Genomic DNA, 23,437 nt, shown 5'->3' with positions numbered 1-23,437 from the left:
ACTCTGTTTCTTCTGGCAATATTCAGCATCCCAGGCCCGGAGGCAGAACAGGCGCAGAGTGGGGGGATGAAGGGCTGGGGGCTGGTAGGGAGGTGCCACAGAAAGTCCAGGAGGGTGGTGATTGGACTACATGGATCGGGTTCAGGCTGCATACGGATGGAGGAGAAGCCAGAAGTACTACAGTTGCCCAGGGGAAAATGGAGGGGCAAGAGAATAGAGGTCTTGGAGGGCTCCATGACCCTGTTTAAGGACTGAGAAAATAGCAGGATGGAAAGATTGACAGATGTGGTCAGAATGTGAAATATGTGAATTCAGGATTTCAAAGGCATGCAGGACAGATAAAAACAAGCCCCCAGGTGTGGCCATGGTTGTTGAAGTGGAGCGGAGGTGAAGGTTAGGTGATGGGGAGGGCAAGGAAATGAGAGGCCACGCTGGCTGGACCCTGAGGTGGTGTGGGTAGGAGAGCCACTTGGAGGCCAGAAGCGTGAGGAGGAAGGGTGGGGGAGCTCCCTCTCCCATGCCCCTCCTCCCCAGGGGAAGAACTAGAAACAAGCAAAACCCAAACCCAGTAACTACTCTGACGTCTCTTTTTAGAGCACAAGTGAATGTTGTGCGGTTGTCATATCCGCCATAGGCTCCCCTGTAGGTGGCTGGAGAGACTGGCCATGGCAGTGGCCTGGGCACCAGCTGGACCACATCCCCTTGCAGGGGCACATGAGCAGCTGGAAGAGAACAGGGCTGCCAGGACCCCAGGGGTCACTGCAGTCCTGGGAGTGGAAAAAATTTTTCAGGGGTGGGCCTCAGAGGCTGCGAAGGAAGTGGTTTGTTGCTGCTGGGAGATGTCTGCTCCTAGGATGGAGACGGGGAAGTGACTGTCAGGATGATCTTGGAGGATGACAAGGATGAGGAAGGGGACATCCAACAGGACGGGGGGGGGCTGGATAGAAGAGCTTCTGCTCGGGGAGAATGGTACAGACCAACTCCCTAGGGCTCCTCACCCATGCAGCGCAGTCAGCAGATGTTTGGTGAGTGCCCACTGAGCCAGGCAGTGTGCCAGTCCCCGGGGACAGAGAGGTGGTCAGACCAGTGCCCTCCCCTGAGGGCTCCCTGGGCAGAAGTGGAAGGACCAAGTGGACAGTGACCACACCATGTGGGGGGCTGGTGGAGGGAAGCAGGGGGGCTTCAAAGAGCACAGGGGAGTCAGGAGGGGAAAGTTCTCCAAGGAGAACCTGATCCTCCTCCCGCTGGGCCACTTTCTCTCTTCTCTCCCCACTGGAGTGATAAAGGACACAGATATGATCAGATGACTGTTAAGATTGCTTCATTACATTCTAATTCTTTCAAAGGTAGTATACTTTATGTAGTAAAACCAGGTTACAAACTATCTTCTTTGTTGCTCAGAAGTTTACTAAGATTTTACTTAACTCAAGCTTAAAGGGCCTTGCGGGGTATGAGCACAGTCAGCATTTTAATAGTGAGGGAAATAATGGGAAAGCACAAACAAAAAAGCATTTTTTTCCCCAAGGTTAAACAAGCGGATGAGAACACGGGCTTATCCGACCCCTGGAATGACTGTCTACCCCACTCATCCAGCAGATATTTCATTTTGTTTTCTGATTGTCGGATGGAGTCCGGCTGGGAGGAAATATAAAGGAAGTCATTGCAAACCACAATGTCTCTGTGGTCTTTCAAGCCTGTATATGAGAAACAAAATCACTCCTTCCCAGCCCGACGCAGGACTAGTTTTGAATCGGCGCAGGTGCTCCTTCTGCCGGCCTTCAGGCTGTCGGCGAACGTTCCCTTCAAGAGGGCAGCTTCGGGGCTCTGGGAAAACTGAGTCAGGGAAGGCCAGCCAAGGCTCTCCAAAGGACTTTGGGGGCCGAGAACACAGACTCTGCAGAACCCCTGACCTTGGTGGCCATGAGAGGGGAAAGGGGACCATCCCCAAGGAAAGAGACAGAGTCTCTGAAGGAATTCCAGGCCAGGGACTGAAGTCCACCGTCAGAACTGAAGACGGTTTCAGAGTCTGTCCCAGGGTGCCCTGGGGACCTTGCCGGCTCTGAGCATTGACTCCCCAGCCCAAAGCTGCAGCGGAGGGTTAAGCCTTTGAAAGCGAGGTGGGCGGCTGTACCTGGGGTGTGCTTTTGCCTGTCAGTTCCCGGTCACCTGGGAAAGTATGCCAATGGTGACCCAGGGCATTTTCCTTTCCTAGCAAACCTGTAGTACTGCATTCTCCGCAGAGGAGGATTAATGGTAAAAGACCAGCCGTGAAGCCCCCTCCCCACTCACCCCCAAGCAAGCTGCAGTCTCTCAATCATCTTTAAACGCTGTCTTCCCCTTAGCCTCACGCACACCTTCTCCTGGCTTCCCCCACCCCAGCCTCAGCTCCCCTCACCTCCATGGGCCTCAGCGGCCCCCTCCCCCAGCCTCTAATCTTCCCAGGGAAGAGAACAAGAAGAACCACATTTTAAACTACATTTATTTTTCTTTCCTCAGGCCCCCAGTTCACATTTCTCCCTCGGGAGTCTGGTGTAGCTGCTGTCTGGTATCGGCCACTGCTTACACTTTCGGCCCCACGCTCTCCGAACAGGGTGGCCCCGGCCCTCCTCAGGTGTGCTGAACCAGCACGCTCCTGCCCCTTCTCCCTAGGGCCACAGCAGCCCAGGCACCTGGCTGGGAAGCTGGACCAGGGCGAAATCACTCCCAGTTTCCCTTGTTTTGTCCCTTCTCCCCAGCAAGGTATTTGTATGTAAGGTCAGGTGAGGGAGTTAAAGAATAACGAAGAGTTTACACAGTCAGATAGGGCCCTGACTCTCAGGTCAAGAGAACAGATATTTATTGGGTGTCACCTGTCATTCCGCAGACATTTACCAAGGACCTGATTCCGTGTCAGGCTCTAATGCTGGGTGTCAGATAGGGGTGACTTGGAGGGCTTACAACTCTGTGCCCAGCATTGCTAGGTATGATGAGGAGTATAATAAAAGCAGGATCCTTAGCTCCCTACTCTCAAGAGCCTCTCTCTCTGTGTGTGTGTGTGTGTGTGTGTGTGTGTGTGTGTGTGTGTGTTCGGGGTTGCATTGCTGGAGGCCAGAGGATATAGTATCATGCTGTATATAAAGAAATGATTCGAAGATGAACAACCAAGCTGGTGCCCCAGGGGAAGAAAAAAGGAAGCTGGGTTTGGAAGATGACAGACATATGTTATTGAAAAGGAAAGAGGGCAAGAAGAAAATAAACCAGCCCCTCTCAGAACCATCCCCCTCTCTTGGGGGAATGCCCCCAATCCATGGTTTCAGTTATCTGTGGTCAACCACAGTCCAAAAATATTAAATGGAAAATTCCAGAAGTGAACAACTCATAAGTTTTAAATTGTGTGCCGTTCTGAGTAGCATGATGAAATCTTGGGCTAACCTACCCAGGATGGAAACCATTCCTTTGCCCAGGTATCCCACTTGTTAGTCACTTACTAGCTGTCTAGCTTAGCTTATCAGATCGACTATCGCAGTATCACAGTGCTTGTGTAAGAATAACTCTTATTTTATTTAATAATGGCCCCAAAGTGCAAGACCAGTGATACTGGCAATTTGGATATTCTTTTACTGTGCCTAATTTGTAAATTAAACTGCATCATAGGTACGTATGTATAAGAAAAAACATAGTATATATAGGGTCTGGTACTATCTGTAACCACTGTGGGGGGGGGCTCAGAATCTATCCACTGAAGATAAAAGGGACTATTATATATTATAGTCAGGTTCCCCTAAAGGCTTTGGGCTTTTCCTAAGCAAAAGGTAGTGATACTGAGCTACCTGGCAGTACAGCTCTAAGGGACATCCATTGTGGTGAGAGAGGCTGCTGTGTGGTGGAACCTCGGGGCTGGTTCCCCTGCCCCAGCTGCACGGGCAGGCCGGTGGCTGGCCCATCCCCTTTCAAGAGGAAATTATCAGCGACATCAATCTGGACAAGGCATGTACAAAGAAAGTCACCACTTGAACGTAAAGGGTGACTGTCAAGCACTTGGGGAGCTAGGCCTCTTGGCGGCCTGGGGAGAATTTGGGGAGGAAGAGCACTGTGGTGTTAGAGCCTGGAAGGAACAGGGGCATTTGGTGATTAAAGTTATTTAAAGAAGAACTAAGACATAAGCAGTCAACCAGGCTTCCGGAGAAGTTGTGATGTAGAGATAACTGTTTTCATGCAACCCAAATGCTTTCCCTTAATGTTGAAAGGATTTCATAAATATCTGGGCCCGTCCCCCTCTTCTCTGGCTCGTGCCTCATGAACTGTAGCAGTGGGCCAGCTTCAGAGTGAGTGTTGGCCCTGGAAGCAAGCAGAGAAGGTGGGTGTGCCTCCCCTGGGAGGGGTAAGAATAATATTAATGCAATCAGGTCAAGCATTTTTTTGAGCTGGGAGCTAATAAGCACTTTACCCTCCTTATCCCAAGTCACCCCACAACGATCCTAAGAGGTAGATGTGGAAAGTGCAGACAGAGAGGTTCAGTCACTTGCCCCAAGGTCACCGCAACTGTTAGAAGTCCTTTATGCCTCCTTATAAAGAAAATTCTGCTTCCAGTAGGTTTTGAGTGGAGCTGAAAGAATGTGACTGGGCTGATCAGGGCATGAAACTACAAGCCCAGGCAACAGGCCAATCCCCCTTTCCCCACTTGAAGATTTTCTTGTCCCAGACAGCCTGATCTCTCTTAGTACATGTCCATACCCTGAGCTTAGAGCCATAGCTGAGCTGACAGAAACACCAAGAAGGGTTCTCTACCCCATGACAATGGCACTAATTCTCCTCCTATTCTAGACTAGGCTTTCTCAGCCTTAGCACTATTGACCTTTTGAACCAGATAGTTCTTTGTTTTATCAGAGAAACGGGGTTGTCCTGTGCCTTGTGGGACGTTTGGTGGCATCCCTGGCCCCTACCCACTAGCATCAATACTTTCCCAGTTGTAACAACCAAAAATGTCTCCAGACATTGCCAAATATTTCCAGGGGGACAAAACTGCTCCTCACCCCACCCCATTGTCCAAGACCAACTCCACAAAGCATCCGATGACCACCACCCCGACCTAATTTTTTCCACCCTGTGTGCCTTCTCACTAAATTTGGCTCGTCTGCTCCAGCAGTAAATGCTGTGACTGCCACTGGTAGGGGCCCTGACTCTTAGGCGCTCCCAGGGAACCCAAAACAGGGCCTTCCTCTGATAGTCAAGTTAGAAATCAATTCTAGATGTTTTCCTTTTTTTGACCCATCTCCCCTCCGACACCCTGTTCTTTTTTTCATTCGTACGCAGGAAGAGGAATACGAATACGGGATGTCCTAAAAGATGAGGAAACACTGTCACTGTTTCTCATAAAGAGCATTGGCCTGTCTGACTCAGTTGTCTACCTTCTGGTCAACTCCCAAGTCCGTCCAGAGCAGGTAGGTGGATGTCATTGGTCAGTGGTCCCTGGAAGGGAAGGGTGGGCACTGAGCCTGAGCCTGAGAAAGGCAAAGGAGACCTTGAGTTTCTTTTTTCCTTCTTGCTTTCACATTCAGAATCATTCAGATTCGTGTCGCACACTCAGGAGAATACCTGGGGTTCACTTGTGGTGATGCGCATTCCCATCGCAGGATTCTGGAGTGGCACAAATCCTGGCAGCCCTTAAAACATCTCAGAGTTTTATGACTGGAAGGAACCTTAGAGACCACGTGGCTCAAACTCCTTTTATAGTTGAGGAAACTGAGGTTTATTCATGTATTCACCAAACACCTAGAGATGTTTTAGGTACCAGAATACAGTGGGAACAATACGAGGAAACCCCTGACTCTGGGAGCTCATATTCCAGCGGGGACGACAGGCAATAATCAAGTAAGCCAAGGGCACTTACATGCGTTTCCAGATTGTGAAAGGGGCTGTGAGGAAGGTCTAGCAGGGTCGGAGTTAGGGAGGGACTGGGGGCAGTTTTAAATTCAATGGGCAGGGAAGACCTTCCTGAGGGGGTGCTCTTTGAGCAGATCTAACTGAAGAGAAGGCACCATGCAAATGCCTGTGAGAGGAGAGTTCCAGCCAAGAAAAAGGCAAAGCCAGGGTCTGAGTGTGCTGAGGTGGCCTTTGAGGTCACAGAGCCCGATAACGGCCGCAAGTAGAGCAGACCTCTGATTTCCTGGACCGTTTCTTCCCAGTGCCAGGCGAACTCCTTCTGTCCCCCCCAAATCTATTTTGTCTGTTTCATAATCTCCTGTATTTATTCAGAGTGTTTTGCCCACTAATATATGACTTTCACATCTGTTAGCGCCTGCGCTACTCACATTAATCCCGAGATGGGTCACACAGATGGGGAAACTGACGTGCCTGGAGACCGACTGACTTGTGCACAGCTGTAGAGCTAGAATTGTCCGAGCTGGTGTGGAATCAGGTCTTCTCGTTCCTAGTCCCGTGCTCGTTCAGTGGTTCTCAGGGTCCAAGACCAATAGCCTCAGCAAGGACTGGGAGTAAATTCTCAGGCCCCATCGCAGACTGACCAGCGGTCTCTGCTTTAACAAGCTCTCCAGGTGGTTCTGATGGCTCAGGGTTGAGAACCACTGCTCTAGTTTGGGGCCTCATGGGCTCATGGCCCAGCATCCTGGGGGTGTGGATTCCTAGTGTGATGAACACGGTGAGAACGCATGGTAAGCAGGGGCCTTAGCACAGACGCCCCGCCTGGCTCTCCTGGCCAGGACCGCACCTCCTCTAGACTCCAGGGGAGACGGAGACGTAAATAGAGAATTTCAGGGCCTGTGTCAGTCCTGAGGCAAAGGTCTGCACAGGGTGCCGTCTGAGCCCAGAGAAGGGAGGGGACCCACCTGCCTGGCTGAGTTTGGCTCCTTTGAAGGGGGTTTTCAAGCTGGTTCCCAGCACAATAGAGAGGCCCATACCTGCTTTTCTGGCTTCTCAGACCCTGAGGTTTTCACTGAAACTAGACAAGGGGAGCTGAGGTTCAGCCCTGAGGCAGAGTGTCAGGGCCCTTGGAACCCGGCACCCCCAGTGCCCAGGTTTGGCCACAGTGCGCTCCTGGGGCGGCCCTTGGGGTCAGGCCTGGCTGCCCGGCCCTGCTTGGCTCCCCTCCCATCCCAATCCGGGGGCGGGGGGTGGGCAGCATCACTTGCTCACTTTCCCCTTTGCTTTCTCTTCAGCTCATAAAACTCAAGTCCTAGAAATGCCTGTGATGACTTCCAGTTGGTAATAAAAGGGAGATGGAGATAAGGGCAGGAATTTAGGGGAAATTTCTTTCCAGTTCCTCACCTACGTGACATTTGGGTTTCTAGTTGCTGTGCTGCTGGCATTAGGGCTGAGCCTTTCTTGTGGGGAGAAGACAGGGCCTGGGCCACTGGGGTGTGCCTTTATTTAGTGTTGCAGTTTCTGATTAGCTGATGCTTCCCTGATCAGCAGAACTCAGAGCTTAGGAAGGAGCCCAGCTCCTGCACTCTGGAGGCCGGTCGTGTGGACCCAGCTCCCTCCATGCCTCCGTACCCACCCTGCTTGTTAGCCCGACTGCCTTGTGTGCCTTCCTCCTGATCTCTGTCTCGGTCTCCTTGACAGAACTGTCCATGGGAATTTTCCTCCATGACAGTAGTGCTCTCTCTGTGCTGTCTGTAGGGTAGCCACTAGCCACATGTGGCTGGTGGGCACTTGAGATGGGGCTAGTGCAGCTGAGGAACTGAATTTTTAAATGTTATTTAATTTTAATTATTTTAAATGCAAACAGCTACATGGGGCTTGCAGCTCTTTAACCGATCATCCTCATCGTACATGGAATTTCGTTCTTTACCATTAGGACTGGATATCCCTCTGCCTAGTGTCTGAGCACAGCTCCAAAGGGAATAGCATCACTCGTTCTCTCCCCATCAAGGGAGTGATTAGGCAATTAAAGTAATATGGTTCTCTGGTCCATCCCTCATCACACCTCTCACCCCCAGCCCTGGAACCTCCTGAACATTCTTCCAGGCCCAGCTCAAGTGTTGCCTCCTCAGTGAAACAGTTCATAAACCCTCCCTTCTTTGTCCTTCCCCCCCCCCCAATCTTAGCTCCCTAAGAGCTAACGGGTAATGGTTAAGCACAAGCTGTGTGTTCAAATCTCAGCAAGGTCACAAGGTTCACTGCAAGTTAATAAGCAATCTGTTTCCTTATTGCTAAAAGGAGATAATAAAAGTACCTATCATATACGGTGGTTGTGGGGGTTAAAAGAATTAATATCCGTGAAGCAATTAGAATAGTGCATGGCACATAATAAACACTCAATAAATACCAGCTACTTTTACTAGCAATTCTCAACACTCCCTCTTCTGCGCTCTGGTTTCACGACATTCAGCCTAGCACCTCCTGCTGTTTAAATGCCTGCATTTCCAGCTAGCCTGGAAACTAGCCTAGCTAGTTTTGGGGAGGGCAGAAAATTCATCTTATTCTCGCTGTATCCCCAGTAACTCTCCTAGTCCCTCCAGAATGGGAACGCAGTGAATGAGCATTGAATGAATGAGTTACATTTTCATGGTGTCCCAGCTTTCTCCCTCGCCTGTTGTGTAACCTTCTCAAGTCACCTAACCCCTTTTCCATCACTTCCCTCCTCTGGAATATTAGAGGTTTGGACTCTAATGAGCTCATTAATTCCCTCCACCTCAAAATGTTTTAGACTCTGGGAGTAGAGTTGGGGTGAGGTTTTGCCTGGAGATGAGAAGGAAGGTATGGACAAAACAGGAAGGCCCTGTTGGAATATGCACCCAGTTACAGGCCCCTGAGATTCACGGAGTCCGCATCCACTCAGCACCAGCTGCGACCTGGGCTTCATTTGTGTGGTCTGGACAGTTTCCGTACAGTGGGTAACAGAGACCCACCTGCTCCATTCTCCAGCCCAGAGGATTGTGTAGAAGGCATGGGACTGTGGAGGCCAGGGAAGTTCATGAAGCTGTTCTATTTATGGTATTTAGGGTTTTGTCCACTACTGGGAGTCCAGGACTCCAGGAGGCCAGTTACTGTGCTGGGCGGACAAGGGTCCTGGCCAGGGTTGAGGCCTCCTTGGCCTCTGGAGGCCATCATGGGGATTGTGCTCCACAGGAGCTTTCGGATGTGGGAGCTCCAGGGGTTAGCATCGTCAGATAAAATACAGGTGCCTGGTTAAATTTGAATTTTAGATAAACAACAAACAGTTTTTCAGCATGAGGATGTCCCATTTGGACTCTGTTTGGGACATACTTGTACCAAAAATTGTTCACTGTTTATCTGAAATTCAAATTTAACTGGGCATGCAGTATTTTTATTTGTTCAATCTGGTGAGACAGGAAGGCAGGGGTGGTCATTCACCATCACTCCAAATGTATTCTAGTCAGTCCCCCACCTCAGCTTCAGGAAGGTAGGTCCTGATGGTACCTTAGCATCATGTGCTAAGAAGGGATGGCTTAAACTGTAAAATCTCTCTGCTAAAATGAGGCCTGGGAATATATTCGTTTTCTGTGGCTGCTATAACAAATTACCACAAACTTAGTGGCTTAAAACAGTACAAATTTATTAATTTATGGTTCTAGAGGTCAGAATCTAAAAGTCAAGGAGCCAGCAGTGCTGTGCTCCTTACTGAGGGAAGTAGAGGAAAATTCATTTTCTTGCCTTTTCTAGCTTCTAGAGACTGTCTACTTTCCTTGGCTGGTGGCCTCCCTTCATCTTCAAGGCAGACATTGTTTCTTCTGCTTCCCTCTTCCACATTTAAAGCACCCTTGTTATTACATTAGGCTCACCCAGATAATCCAAAATACTCTCCTTATTTTAAAGTCAGCTGATGAGCAACTTCAATTTCATCTGCAAGCTTAATTCCCCTTGCCGTGCCACGTAACGTTTTCACAGGTTCTGTGGGTTAGGACGTGGACATCTTTGCGCGGGCCAGTCTTCCTCTACTACAGGGAGGTTTCCAGTGTTGCTTTTCCTTTCTGCAGTTTGCTCATGGAGTCCCAGACCTAGTGCTGAAGGACATCGCCTGCAGTGAGGCCCTCCTGGAGCGCTTCCTAATCTTCCCCCAGCGCCGTGCGGCGCAGACAGTGCGTGATGCGTTGTGCTCCCTCTCCCAGGGCACCCTACAGTGGATGGAGGACACCCTGTACGCCAACGTGGACTTCTTCAAGCTCTTCCATGTGGTAAGGGAGGTATCCAGCTGCCTGCCCTTTGGTGGGTAATTCCTGGAGGCAGTAGGTCCTGGTGGCAGGCCATCGGGGACTCACAAATTGACAGTCAGGGAAGGCACGAACCTGGTGTTCCAGACATTCCTTGTTCAAGACAAGACAAGACAGGCTCCAAAGGCCCGGGAATCAACTGATAGTATTTCCAGAGCCGTGGTCCAGACATCTAGGAGTCACCATTAGGATCACCATTAGATACGTGCTGTGGCAGGTCTGGGTCCCCCCCAAATGTGGGATAAGCCCTCTTCACCACCTCTGGCAGTGTGGAAAGGAGGAGCTAGGTGATCGTGGAAAAATTGTTAACCTTTCCTGGCCCCATCACTCATCTACAAAACAAATATAATACTTTATAGAGTGGTAGAAAAGATACATTAAAAATATATGCAAAGCATTTAATAAATTTCAGTAAATGAGAGCTTCACATTCCCTTCTCTGGGTCTGCTCTTGACCCCAAAGTTTACTGTTTCTGGATTTAAAAAACAACAACAAAAAAAACAAGAGAAAATGTCATAGAAAATTTCCAGAAATTTGGAAAGCCTGATCTAGCTCAATGCTGTGTTCAGAACTGCATCCCAGACAGACTTCTTGGGATCCAGTCATATTTTCTCTTCTGCTAGAAGGGTAAGATGAGAGGGAGTTATATAAAGGAGGCATCGAGCATTGGCTCTCGTGCTTCAGAGTGTAGGAAAATCATTAATGAAGCCGGTAAAAGATGCAAGTTCCACATTCCCACCCCCAGAGACTGATTCAGGAGACCTGGGCTGGGCCAGAATCTGCCCTGTTACCTTAGGTGATTCTGATGGAGGTCATCGTAGGCCACGCTTTAAGAAACACTCAAAATTAGAATTAGAATTTTCTAGCATTGAATTGTGTTTTCTCTTTTGCCTACGTTTTAATTTCTGGAACTATGTTTCGGAGAGTGTCAATCACTGAGAACATGGCAGAGGAATTTGTGTTTTGTCTTTTTACATTTGCTCTCTCAAGTCCCAGAAAACTTGCTCTAGCCTTGTCTTCAAAAGCGAGGTGAAGGCTTTTAAAAACAAAACAAAATAAAACAAGACCCACAGTTTCTGGCAGGGTTCACACTTCATCCCTTTCAGTGTGACTTTTCCTTGGAATGTTACTCCATAATTTCCCCAGCTCATCAGGGGGCCTCCAGAATGGGGTAAGAGGGGTCAGATCTATGGATGCCACCAGCCCTGAGAGCCAAGGGCCCCAGAGAAGGTCTCTGCAGGGAGATTAAAAAGTCATGCAGTTCAAACTTCTCTGTCCGAAGTTCCATGAGGAACCCGATTTTAGACACACTTCTTAGCTTGTTTTCAGAATCGGACAGGAGAGTGAGTAGGTGATAAAAAATTCTTATTCTGAGCTGCTGAACACCCCCAGCACAGTGGGAGCCCAGTGCCTGCGTTTGCAGAGCTGTGGGAGCTTCCCTGGGTGCCTGGGATAGTGCAATCCTCTGGTCACTAGAAAACGGGCAGCGTCATGCATCTGTTTTTGCAGCACTTTGGCCACTGGTATAGTACATGTACCTGTGGGGCATGAAGACAGCCTGGATAATAGCAGGAGAAAGGGGAACCTGGGCAAAACTTTTCATTAGGGTCTGAACCCATAACTCAGGCTACTGGCTTCAGGATGTTTATTTATCAGATAGGAAAGACTAGACTGTCTTTCCTGCTGCCCTTACATACTGCTCTGGCAAGTGTTAGAGTTCAGAAACCAGAGGAGAATTTTGGCCGGTCACCCTCACCAACCCAAGATGGACCCTAGGTACTCGCCCGTGTCCATGCACTCAAACCTGAATTGGGCCAGGCACTGTGCTGAGGCCAAGGGCCCTCACTAAATTCCCAGTTACCCTGAGACAGACAAACAGGCCATGTCACAGCACTGAGGCTTAGGACATTTGGCCCCTAGAGCAGTGGTACCCAGGCCTGGTTGCACACCGAGTCACCTGGGAGGCCCCCCACCTTCATCCCATAGATTCTGATTAGTTGCCTTTAGCATTTTTAAAAGCTTCCCAGATCACTCTAATGTCCAGCCACGGTTGAGAATCACTGACCTACAACATAGGAGTTTGATTTACAGTCTCAATTTCTGTAGACCAAGCCCAATAATAATAGTAGTACCCAAACGCGCCTAAGGCTTCGAAGTACTTTGATTTGATCACCTCTAAGACCAGGATGCTATGCAGATGCATCCTCCCTGCTGTCCTCTTAACGAAGCCGGTGAGCGACCTCAGAGACTGCCAAGAGGAGCAAGTTCTGGCAGGAGACAGGCTCACCCAGGAGATAGTGTTGCCCCTACCTACCATCTTTTTTTTCCTGCTAGTCTCTGTGTGGGAAGACCTAACCAAGACAGGACACATCGGCCCCAAGCAAAGAGGACAAACACCCTGTGTGGTGCCCTTGAAATGTGCTTTTCCAGCTGACAAATGTACTGAGTGGCTAAACATTTGTTTTTAATCACTAAGAAGGAAACCTAAAAGGAATTGCAGGCAGTAAGATGGGATTTTTCCTTCTGTACCCATCCTATTGTGTTTTTAGTAAAATAGCCCTGAGGCAGACACAGAAAGGCTCAGGGCAGAGCCTCCCCGACCTTCTCAGAGAAGCATGGGCCAGGCGGGAGGCAGGGGCAGGGGCCTCTCTGGGACGAGTCTGTTGTTGCAGCTGGTTGGCGAGCAGCCATGCTTAGGTCCAGCGCTGGGAATGCTGTGCCTTCCGTTCTCCTGGGCTGTTTCTCACGCACACGTACACCAGCGTATAAATAAGGTTTTAGTAAATGCCAAGTTGGTGCTCACTAACAAATAGAGAGGGGCCGTCTCAGCAAACCACCACACGGCTCCCGCCTCTGTCGTGTCAGGACCTGGGCGTGTGGGTGGAAGTGTAACCTCCAAACCAGACCGTGGAGCCAAGAGACTCAGAGAGGGGTGTTGGGGACTCAGCACCAACTGGGGCCAGCTGTGTTTTTCCTCAGCCCCTTGGAGATCAGAAGTGAGTGTTGTCATCCTCAAATAATCCAAATGCAGTACCCTCGCCGTACTCCACCCCACCCATCCCCATATGTGCGCTCGCGCCTGCGTACCTGCACACGCACACACACTGGATGGCCAGTGACCTAGGTGGGCTGGGACGAAAACAGCAGCCAGCTGGCTGGATTTTCTCCAAGGAGGTTTAGCCCCTCTTGGTTTCATCTGGGTTGAGACAGTTTGAAAGAGCTTGTCTTCACCTGTGACCTTTTTGGGCTTAACGCCCCCAGCTTGAAACCCCACAGCTCAGACCTGGGTCCAAGGTACGGTGGCTGCCAACACTACCTGAAATGTTTCACACCTCATAAAAAATGGTGTGTCAGTTTCGGGTGAGGGGTTGGGCCATTTCCCATCTGATTTGGCCCAAGGCCTGCGTGGCCCTCCCCCTCCTCCCCCTCCTCCCCCTCCTCCCTCTGCGATCCTTCCTGTTTTCTCTCCGACTCTGGTGCACAGCTTTGAAATCTTGCTGAGAAGCGAATCTGTCCCTTCGGCTCTGCATGTTTATTTGTGGAAGTTCGGTGGGGAACTGAGGAGGTGCCAAGACCTGCCACATTGCTGGGAAATCTGCGTTCCCTCCCTTCCCCCTTCTCAATGGATGTTGATAGAGGAAATTTGGCCTCCCCGGCATTTTGGCCCATGGTTTTCCCCTTTGCAGTTGCTTCCAGTGTGACATGATTCAGCTTTCTTTCCTTTCCCTCAACTCCTACTCAGTCAAGGTTTTTACTTTTCTGACTTCAATTTCCCCGTGTCTTTGTGACTGTGGGGTGGCTGAACATTGAGTTCTGCAGAAGAAAGGCCGGTCTTGGGGGTGCTTGCTACATGCTCTTTTCAATGTCCTGCTTTGTTCTTGGCTCTGCTCCCTAAATTCCTGAATCATTGGGAATAAATGTGGGTGGAGTGCCCCTGCCCAGTGTGAGCTGGCCATGGTTTCTGCTCACTTGGATCATTCGTTGCAGTTTGTTAAAGTTCAACTATGCGTTTCAGTTTTCACGTGATATTGCTGCGTCAAAATTCTCTGGAAAGGCCCCATGTCTCCAGGATTTTACCGTGAGGTCCCATTAATGACTTAATTTCATGATCTCTCTCCCTTCCGATTTCTGAATCTTTGGACTGTCAACTTTCTCCCACTTCTGTGTGAGGGGTTTAGGGAGGGAAGAGGAGAAAGGAGTGGTATCCAGTGCCAGCAGTGTGGAGGGAGGTGCAGCAGGGCTGCTGAGTGAAAGCAAAACCAAGTCAGCAGATAGGATTTTTTTGTTTTTTGAAAATTATTAAGCCACAGCAAGTATAGTTAATTTACAGCATTAGTATTTGTTCTTCCTACATCTACAAAATTATGTGTCTATTATATTTCAAAATTTTGGTGAACTGATTTTGATAAGGAAGAAATAAAAAGGAAATAGAAGAGAGGAACATTAATGTACATTAAATATATATTAGGCCCATGGGCTCGATTGCCATTGGCCTGCCTCGGTTTCTTTTAGACTCCAGGCATGAATAGGCTAGGGCTTATTTTCATGCCAGATCAGATGCTGTTTTATGAATTTAAAAAGAAAATAAGACTGAGAGGTCAAAACTAAAGTCGCTTAGAACACAAACAGGCCCCTACAAAGACTGCTTCTAGGATAATGGGTCCTGGGGCTCTGGCCTTTATTCAGTAGCTGTAGAGTGAGCACCAACATGTGAGGCATCCGGTTTTCTCCAAGGTAAACTGGTTTAAAGAAGGATTTTGGCCTCTGACATTTCTTATCTCTCCAGAACAGTAGTTCTTAATCTTTTTATGGATTAGAACTGCCTTTGAGAACCTGACAACAGCTCTAAACCTTTTCCCTAGAGAAATGTAAGTTCACACAGACACACAAAGGGTGGGGCTCTTGGAGCCTCTGAAGTCAGACCCCAAGTTAAGAGCTTTTGCGTTAAAATTTCTTTCCTACTTACCATTAATATATGTCCTTTCCTAAAGGCTCTCAATATAGCCACAGATTCTTCCTTAACTCTCCTTATGAAGTAATCAGCTTCTCCCCCGAGCACAGGACCCAGTAGTGAGAGGACCAGAGGGTGGGCAGCCAGCTGGGGCCCACAGAGATCTCCTGGTGGTCAGGGACTGGGTCCTGGATCTGCACTGGCTCCTTTCTTGCTGTCATTTAAAAGGAACTCAGCCGCTCCATCTGTAAAATTGAGATAGCAAAACCTATTCCATGTATCTCATGGGATCCAGTGGTGAAATTCACATTAGAGAAGAGTTGGAAAAGTGCTTTGAAACAGAAAGCATTTTTACTCTTACAAGAACTAGAATGCAGCTGCTTTGTGGAAGGCCCCACTGTGCCCCGCCCCCATTGCTCCACTCCCAGAAGCATCCTCCGCAAACACTTACGTGGGACATTCTCCTTCCTCCAACCCTCAGACTAGTAAGAAGTCTATCTCATGGGGTCGTCTTTTGACTTCCCATAGATTCCAAAACCAATTTTGCTTTCATCAACCACAAATACCAAGACTGAAGTCACCTCAGAGAGAAAAAGGCCCAGTTTCTGTTGAGCCAAAAAAAGTCCCATAACTTGTCTGTTCAAGAGCCCACCCTCTCGTTCAGACTCTCTGCCCCCTCCAGTCCTGGGAAACAGCATGTCTCTGTGACCTCTCCCGGTAGAGACAGTTTGGCATTTCCCCCCTGCTCTGAGTGATTTAGTCTGAATTCTCCACTCATGACGCATTTCCTGGTACTCAGGGTGTCCCCTCCTGGTTGCCCCCTCACCACTGAAGCTGGCTTCCTCTCTTTTCATCTGATGCTTCACAACTGTCAGGTTTGCAGCAAACATGCTTCAAATCTACATTCTCCAGTTGCCTAGCAACAACTTCCCTACCGGATAAATCTGGATTTCCTGTAGCGGCCCACAATTAAAACACAGTGGGCCCCTCACTGTCTGCCCACCGTTTCATCTGTTCTTCACCTCTGTCTGGGTGCTTCAAAGGCAGCAGCTCATCCCTTACTCCAGAGCCTTCCACCAGCTCCCAGAGGCCACATTATCCCTATAAAAACACTTTTAACCCAAGGCTACCTATTTACCCTTGTGTTAGATAGATCCTCAACTTAGAAATCAATACTGTTTTCCAGATGGCCTTCTTTGAATCAGAGAAAGTAAAACAAAAATTTCAACTCATAAAACATTCCTTTTGTGTGCTGGCAGAGTGACATCTGTTTGATTAACCCATTGGATCCAAAGCATCAGCAAGAATTGCTCAAATAAGACTTTTTTAGTAGCTAATATGCCTTATTCTGCCTTAAGAAAAAATACTACGCAGTCCCAAAGGACAGACATGTATCTTGTCCCTTGGGAACCCAGAGACCACCTCATGTAGCCAGAATCTTCTTGGCTACTGGCTAGGACCTTGTATCCATTTCTTAAGTACTGGATCAAGGCCCAGGGACCCCTCAAATCAACCATAGCTGATGGGAGATGATAGAGACATACCTTTTCAAGAGCCCTATTTGTATATCCAACCTTCCTTCCTTACAAGGTCTAATCAGACCTTGAACTTGGGTTGGCAGTGCTGAGGCCAGTCGTGACATGGAAGGGTTACCTGTTGTTTGGGAAATTAAGAGAACTTATTTGGCATAGGAAGCAGTGGTGTGTGTGTGTGTGTGTGTGTGTGTGCGTGCGTGTGTGTGAGTGATGATATTTGCCATTTTGGTCTGTGACCTTTTTTCCAGAAATGGTTTCACATTTCCATTCAAATAAATTTACAGTCCCTTCCGGTTCTTTTGGCAGGAACAGTCCATGTGAATTTGAATAGATAACAGGAGAGGGAGCCCTGGGAAATTTATTTTATAATTTATGGCAACATCAGTCAGACAATTGGTGACCAGATACGTATGAAGTGTTCCCTGGGGGGACGGGCACTGTTCTGAGATGTAGTTGGTATCTAAAATGAAAGTGTGAGTATAAGACCTTCATTATTTACCATCTCCACTGGAAAGAGCTAGGAAAGGCGTTGCAGCTATGGTGCCTGGCACTCAGTAAATATTTGTATAATGAATATTATTAAATTATTAACAAGACTGAAAAAGAAAATGGTAACCAGACACACAAATGCATCTCAAGCAGTTGTTCCTCCTGTTCCCTCTTCCCCAAATTTCTGGTTTTGTTCTTGTCTGGCTGTCTCTCCAGTCTCTCTTGCCATCTCTCCTTACATTCCTCCCTCCACCTGGAATTCCTGGTCCTCCCGTTCTGTCCATAATTACTGCCCTCATCCTCATGATCATCACCTTCTCTTCTTTCAAACATTAGCCAAGTGTCACCTTCCCCGTCCCCAGGTGGAACTGACCACCCCCTTCCGGTAAGTCACCATCATACCTTGTAAAAACATCTCTCATGAAATGTAAAATCACAATAGACTCCGTCTCTTTTCCACTAGAGTATATTTCTTTTCTCATTAATTAATACAACACATATTTATGGAGCATTTACTGTGTACCATACCCTGAAGATACAAAAACAAAATAAAGCATATTCTTATGCTTAATGAGTTTACAGTGTAGTAGAAAGACAAATATCTTAAAAAATAATAGCAAACCAATATAAAAGTGATAAATAAATGCACTGAAGATTATAGGAGCCAGCTAGGAGGGGCATCTACCCCCATGGAGAAGGAGGGCAGGAAGAGCATGATGGTGGGGGAAAGAAAGGCTTTCTGGAGAGGGTGAGGTGATTTCACATGAGTTGACTATGGCCAGTAGGGGTAGGGTGAGGATGGGGTGGAATGGGGGAGGTTGGCTGTCTTATCTATTAGGCCCTAAAATGATAGGCATAGTATCTAAGGGGAAAAGGGTTTGCAGAGGCCTACAAAAATGTTTAAGAATTGAAAATTAAAAATTATGGCTCTGAAATACAAAGAAAAAGCTTAGAATTAAAATTAATAAACATTAAATTGAATGTTTAAGAAATGTAATATTATTCAACTTTCTGTTTAAATTTAATATTCATGAAATTTTAAATTAAAAAAGCTGTTTTATAGTTCAGGTTTCTCTCTTTACAAACATTCCTAAGTATTTGCAATTATTGCTGAGAAATTGTACCAGATCATTCATTTAATGAGTTAGTCAAGGTCAAATAATTTCAAAAGCAAATTAAGAACCTTAAAAAATTATCTATCTACCTATCTATATCAATATATAGATATAGGTACATATAGCTATAGATAGAGACACAGGTGCTTTTAATGTGTTGAATTTGAGGCGGGATGGAATTTTAAGGACAGAGTGTGCCTAGAGCCTATGGAGATGAAGGAGAGGGGATAGAAAGAAGATGTCCACTTAGGCAAAACATAGGCATGGATAATCTCCAGCCCACAGTCAAGTGAGGAAAACAGACAACAAACTCACAAAGAAGAGAAAGTAATTAAAAGGGATAGGAGCTGTGACTGATTGATTGCAGTCCAATCTCTCTGGACACTTGAGTGTGACAGTTGCTTATTTTCTGTGCCTCTGGGTTTCTAGTCCCTCTAGGTACCTCCCATTGTCTAGGACCCTGGTTGTTTTTCTCTGCACAGCTTCTTTAGACTCCATTCCTTGATTCCAGCTTCTTCCTAAGGCGGTCTTTCAGATATCTCTTTGCTCCCCTCTCTGCAATCTGAAGGCTCATCCTGCTCCAAACTCAGACCCAACACCAGCTCCTAAATCACCAGGCTGGGGATTTGACAATGGGATGGGAATGGGGGAAGCATCAGTGATGACTCTCAGGCTTCCAGCTCTGGTGAGTGGGCAGGAGGCAGTGCCACCAATTGAGGAAGGGCATCCAGGAACAGAAGCTGGTTTGGGAGAAGACGATGTGATCAGTTTAGGACAAGTTGGAGTTATGCAAATGTCCAACAGACAATTGAGGAATGGAGATGCAGATTTAGAAGTCATCAGCAAAAAGGTAGCACATTAAATGAGAGAGGGAATGGAAAAACCCAGAGAGAGTGTACAGAATGAGAAGAGCGAGGGTATGGAGGTCGAGAATCTCAGCATATAAGGGGAAAGTAGAGGCTGAAGAGCTTGTGGGCTAGGCAGGGGTGAACAGAGAAAACCAGGTGAGATGAGTGTCATGAAGGTAAAGAACATGACCAAAAGTGTCAAGAGCAGAGAGGTCTGAAAAGACAAGAACCAAAAGCATCCATTAGACTTTAAAACTGGGAATTCTAGTGAAAGCACCTTGGTAGGATGATGTAGGTGGAAGACTGGGAAGTGTTGGTGAGGAAATGAATCACTGAACGTGAACTGTTCTTTCAAGAAATGTGGGAATAAGGGGTGGAGGAGGGAAGACCCTCCTGCAAGTAAGAGAGAATTCTTCCTGCCTTACTGACTTTGATACGGGACATTGATGTTTTTTCTGCCTTTGGACTCAAACTGAAATACCAACTCTTTGTGTGTCTCCAGCCTGCCAACTCACCCTGCAGATCTTGGGATATGCCAGCTTCCATAATTGCATGAGCCAATTTCTTATAATAAACCTCTTCCTATTTATATACATCCTATTGGATCTGTTTCTCTGGGGAACCCTAACTAATACACTGCCCTTAATGAGCATACCATTTCATGGAGTATCAGGCATAGAAACACTTATAGTCAATCTGCTTCTTGCTATAATGTAAGTATTCATTCATTCATCATATTCAATATGTGCCTGAATATCTACTATGTGCCTAGCACACAGACACAGTTCCTGTCTATATGGAGCTTAGAATCTAATGAGAGAGACAGATAACACATAAACAGTAGAATAATTACCAGTGGTGCAGAGCACAAGGAAGGAAATAAAGAGGACACCTAAAAAGAACATAACAGGGCAAGGGCAAGCAAAGAAGCATAGAAAAAGAAGTATCATCTAACTCTACCATGGGGACGCTGTCTTTCACATAGATAGTGGTATCAGGAATGAGACTTGAAAGATGAAGAAAACTTTACCAGGCAGAGAAGGCAGGGAGGGGGAACAATGTGCAGAGTCAGGAGGCATGAGAAAGGGACCAACACTTTAGGGAATGTAGAATGAAGTCTGGATGCTGGAAGAGAAGCAAGAGAGAAGGCTAGAGAGGGAGCCAAGCACCAGCTCACAAGAGTCCAGGTGTGTCCAGCATGGGTATTGACCTTCTTTCCTGGAGGCAGTAGGGAGCCATGGAGGATCTTTGTGCAGGAGAAGTGACATGATTGGATTGGCCTGTTGGGTAACTCAGGCTATAGTGTGGAGGGTACATTGGAAGGAGGGAGATTAGGGGCAAGGGGACAGGAAGAAGGCTTTTCTGATAAAATGTTCTGAGACAGAAGCAAGGAGAGCCTGAGCAAAGGCAGTCTAGTGAGGAAGGAAAAAATATAGGAGAGAATATTGACTGATTCGTTCATTCGTTCATTTATTTATGCATGCAAAAAAACTTTTTGAAAATTTTGTTATAGAAATAACTATAAAAGTAGAGAGAAAAATATAATGAACCCCCTTGTATCCATCACCCAGGTTCAACTATTTTCAACATTTGGCTATTCCTGTTTCTTCTGTTCCTTTTTTTCCCTGAAGGTCTTTTCTTTTTTTTTTTTAATATCTTTATTGGGGTATAATTACTTTACAACGGTGTATTAGTTTCTGCTTTATAACAAAGTGAATCAGTTATACATATACATATGTTCCCATATCTCTTCCCTCTTGCATCCTCCCTCCCTCCCACCCTCCCTATCCCACCCCTCCAGGCAGTCACAAAGCACCGAGCTGTTATCACTGTGCCATGCGGTTGCTTCCCACTAGCTATGTACCTTACGTTTGTTAGTGTATATATGTCCATGCCTCTCTCTCGCCCTGTCACAGCTCACCCTTCCCCTCCCCATATCCTCAGTCCGTTCTCCAGTAGTTCTGTGTCTTTATTCCTGTCTTACCCCTAGGTTCTTCCATGACATTTTTTTTTCTTAAATTCCATATATATGTGTTAGCATATGGGTATTTGTCTTTTTCTTTCTGACTTACTTCACTCTGTATGACAGACTCTAGGTCTATCCACCTCATTACAAATAGTTTTAAGTTTGTTTCTTTTTATGGCTGAGTAATATTCCATTGTATATATGTGCCACATCTTCTTTATCCATTCATCCGATGATGGACACTTAGGTTGTTTCCAACTCTGGGCTATTGTAAATAGAGCTGCAGTGAACATTTTCGTACATGACTCTTTTTGAATTATGGTTTTCTCAGGGTATATGCCCAGTAGTAGGATTGCTGGGTCATATGGTAGTTCTATTTGTAGTTTTTTAAGGAACCTCCATACTGTTCTCCATAGTGGCTGAACCAATTCACATTTCCACCAGCAGTGCAAGAGTGTTCCCTTTTCTCCACACCCTCTCCAGCATTTATTGTTTCTGGATTTTTTGATGATGGCCATTCTGACTGGTGTGAGATGATATCTCATTGTAGTTTTGATTTGAATTTCTCTAATGATTAATGATGTTGAGCATTCTTTCATGTGTTTGTTGGCAGTCTGTATATCTTCTTTGGAGAAATGTCTATTTAGGTCTTCTGCCCATTTTTGGATTGGGTTGTTTGTTTTTTTGTTATTGAGCTGCATGAGCTGCTTGTAAATTTTGGAGATGAATCCTTTGTCAGTTGCTTCATTTGCAAATATTTTCTCCCATTCTGAGGGTTGTCTTTTGGTCTTGTTTATGGTTTCCTTTGCTGTGCAAAAGCTTTGAAGTTTCATTAGGTCCCATTTGTTTAGTTTTGTTTTTATTTCCATTTCTCTAGGAGGTGGGTCAAAAAGGATCTTGCTGTGATTTATGTCATAAAGTGTTCTGCCTATGTTTTCCTCTATGAATTTCATAGTTTCTGGCCTTACATTTAGGTCTTTAATCCATTTTGATCTTATTTTTGTGTATGGTGTTAGGGAGTGATCTAATCTCATACTTTTACATGTAGCTGTCCAGTTTTCCCAGCACCACTTATTGAAGAGGCTGTCCTTTCTCCACTGTACATTCCTGCCACCTTTATCAAATATAAGGTGTCCATATGTGCGTGGGTTTATCTCTGGGTTTTCTATTCTGTTCCATTGATCTATCTTTCTGTTTTTGTGCCAGTACCATACTGTCTTGATTACTGTAGCTTCATAGTATAGTCTGAAGTCAGGGAGCCTGATTCCTCCAGCTCCGTTTTTTGTTCTCAAGATTGCTTTGGCTATTCGGGGTCTTCTGTGTTTCCATACAAATTGTGAACGTTTTTGCTCTAGTTCTGTGAAAAATGCCAGTGGTAGCTTGATAGGGATTGCACTGAAACTGTAGATTGCTTTGGGTAGTAGAATCATTTTCACAATGTTGATTCTTCCAACCCAAGAACATGGTATATCTCCCCATCTATTTGTATCATCTTTAATTTTTTTCATCAGTGTCTTATAATTTTCTGCATACAGGTCTTTTGTTTCCTTAGGTAGGTTTATGCCTAGATATTTTATTCTTTTTGTTGCAATAGTAAATGGGAGAGGTTTCTTGATTTCACTTTCAGATTTTTCATCATTAGTATATAGGAATGCCGAGATTTCTGTGCATTAATTTTGTATCCTGCTACATTACCAGGTTCGTTGATTAGCTCTAGTAGTTTTATGGTAGCATCTTTAGGATTCTCTATGTATAATATAATGTCATCTGCAAACAGTGACAATTTTACTTCTTCTTTTCTGATTTGGATTCCTTTTATTTCCTTTTCTTCTCTGATTGCTGTGGCTAAAACTTCCAAAACTATGTTGAATAAGAGTGGTGAGAGTGGGCAACCTTGTCTTGTTCCTGATCTTAGTGGAAATGCTTTCAGTTTTTCACCATTGAGGATGATGTTGGCTGTGGGCGTGTCATATATGGCCTTTATTATGTTGAGGAAAGTTCCCTCTATGCCTACTTTCTGCAGGGTTTTTATCATAAATGGGTGTTGAATTTTGTCAAAAGCTTTCTCTGCATCTATTGAGATGATCATATGGTTTTTCTCCTTTAATTTGTTAATATGGTGTATCACGTTGATAGATTTGCATATATTGAAGAATCCTTGCATTTCTGGAATAACCCCCACTTGATCATGGTGTATGATCCTTTTAATGTGCTGTTGGATTCTGTTTGCTAGTATTTTGTTGAGGATTTTTGCATCTACGTTCATCAGTGATATTGCCTGTAGTTTTCTTTCTTTGTGACATCCTTGTCTGGTTTTGGTATCAAGGTGATGGTGGCCTCATAGAAGGAATTTGGGAGTGT

The 23,437-nt window shown here is 46.3% G+C and overlaps 1 protein-coding gene across 1 annotated transcript in view; it reads left to right on the top strand.

Annotated features, from left to right (window-relative positions):
- Window positions 1-12,966: 12,966 nt before the first annotated feature.
- ABCA4 (ATP binding cassette subfamily A member 4) overlaps window positions 12,967-23,437 on the top strand; it is a 111,360-nt gene continuing 100,889 nt past the window's right edge. The window contains exon 1 of the mRNA XM_032652012.1: window positions 12,967-13,168. The gene's annotated coding sequence lies outside the window, so the exon portion shown is untranslated. The remainder of the gene's footprint in view (window positions 13,169-23,437) is intronic.

The sequence above is a fragment of the Phocoena sinus genome, chromosome 1 (assembly GCF_008692025.1).
Source record: "Phocoena sinus isolate mPhoSin1 chromosome 1, mPhoSin1.pri, whole genome shotgun sequence".
Lineage (NCBI taxonomy): Eukaryota > Metazoa > Chordata > Mammalia > Artiodactyla > Phocoenidae > Phocoena > Phocoena sinus.
The sequence above is the reverse complement of the archived record's forward strand: the minus strand, read 5'-3'. Positions and strand labels throughout refer to the sequence as shown.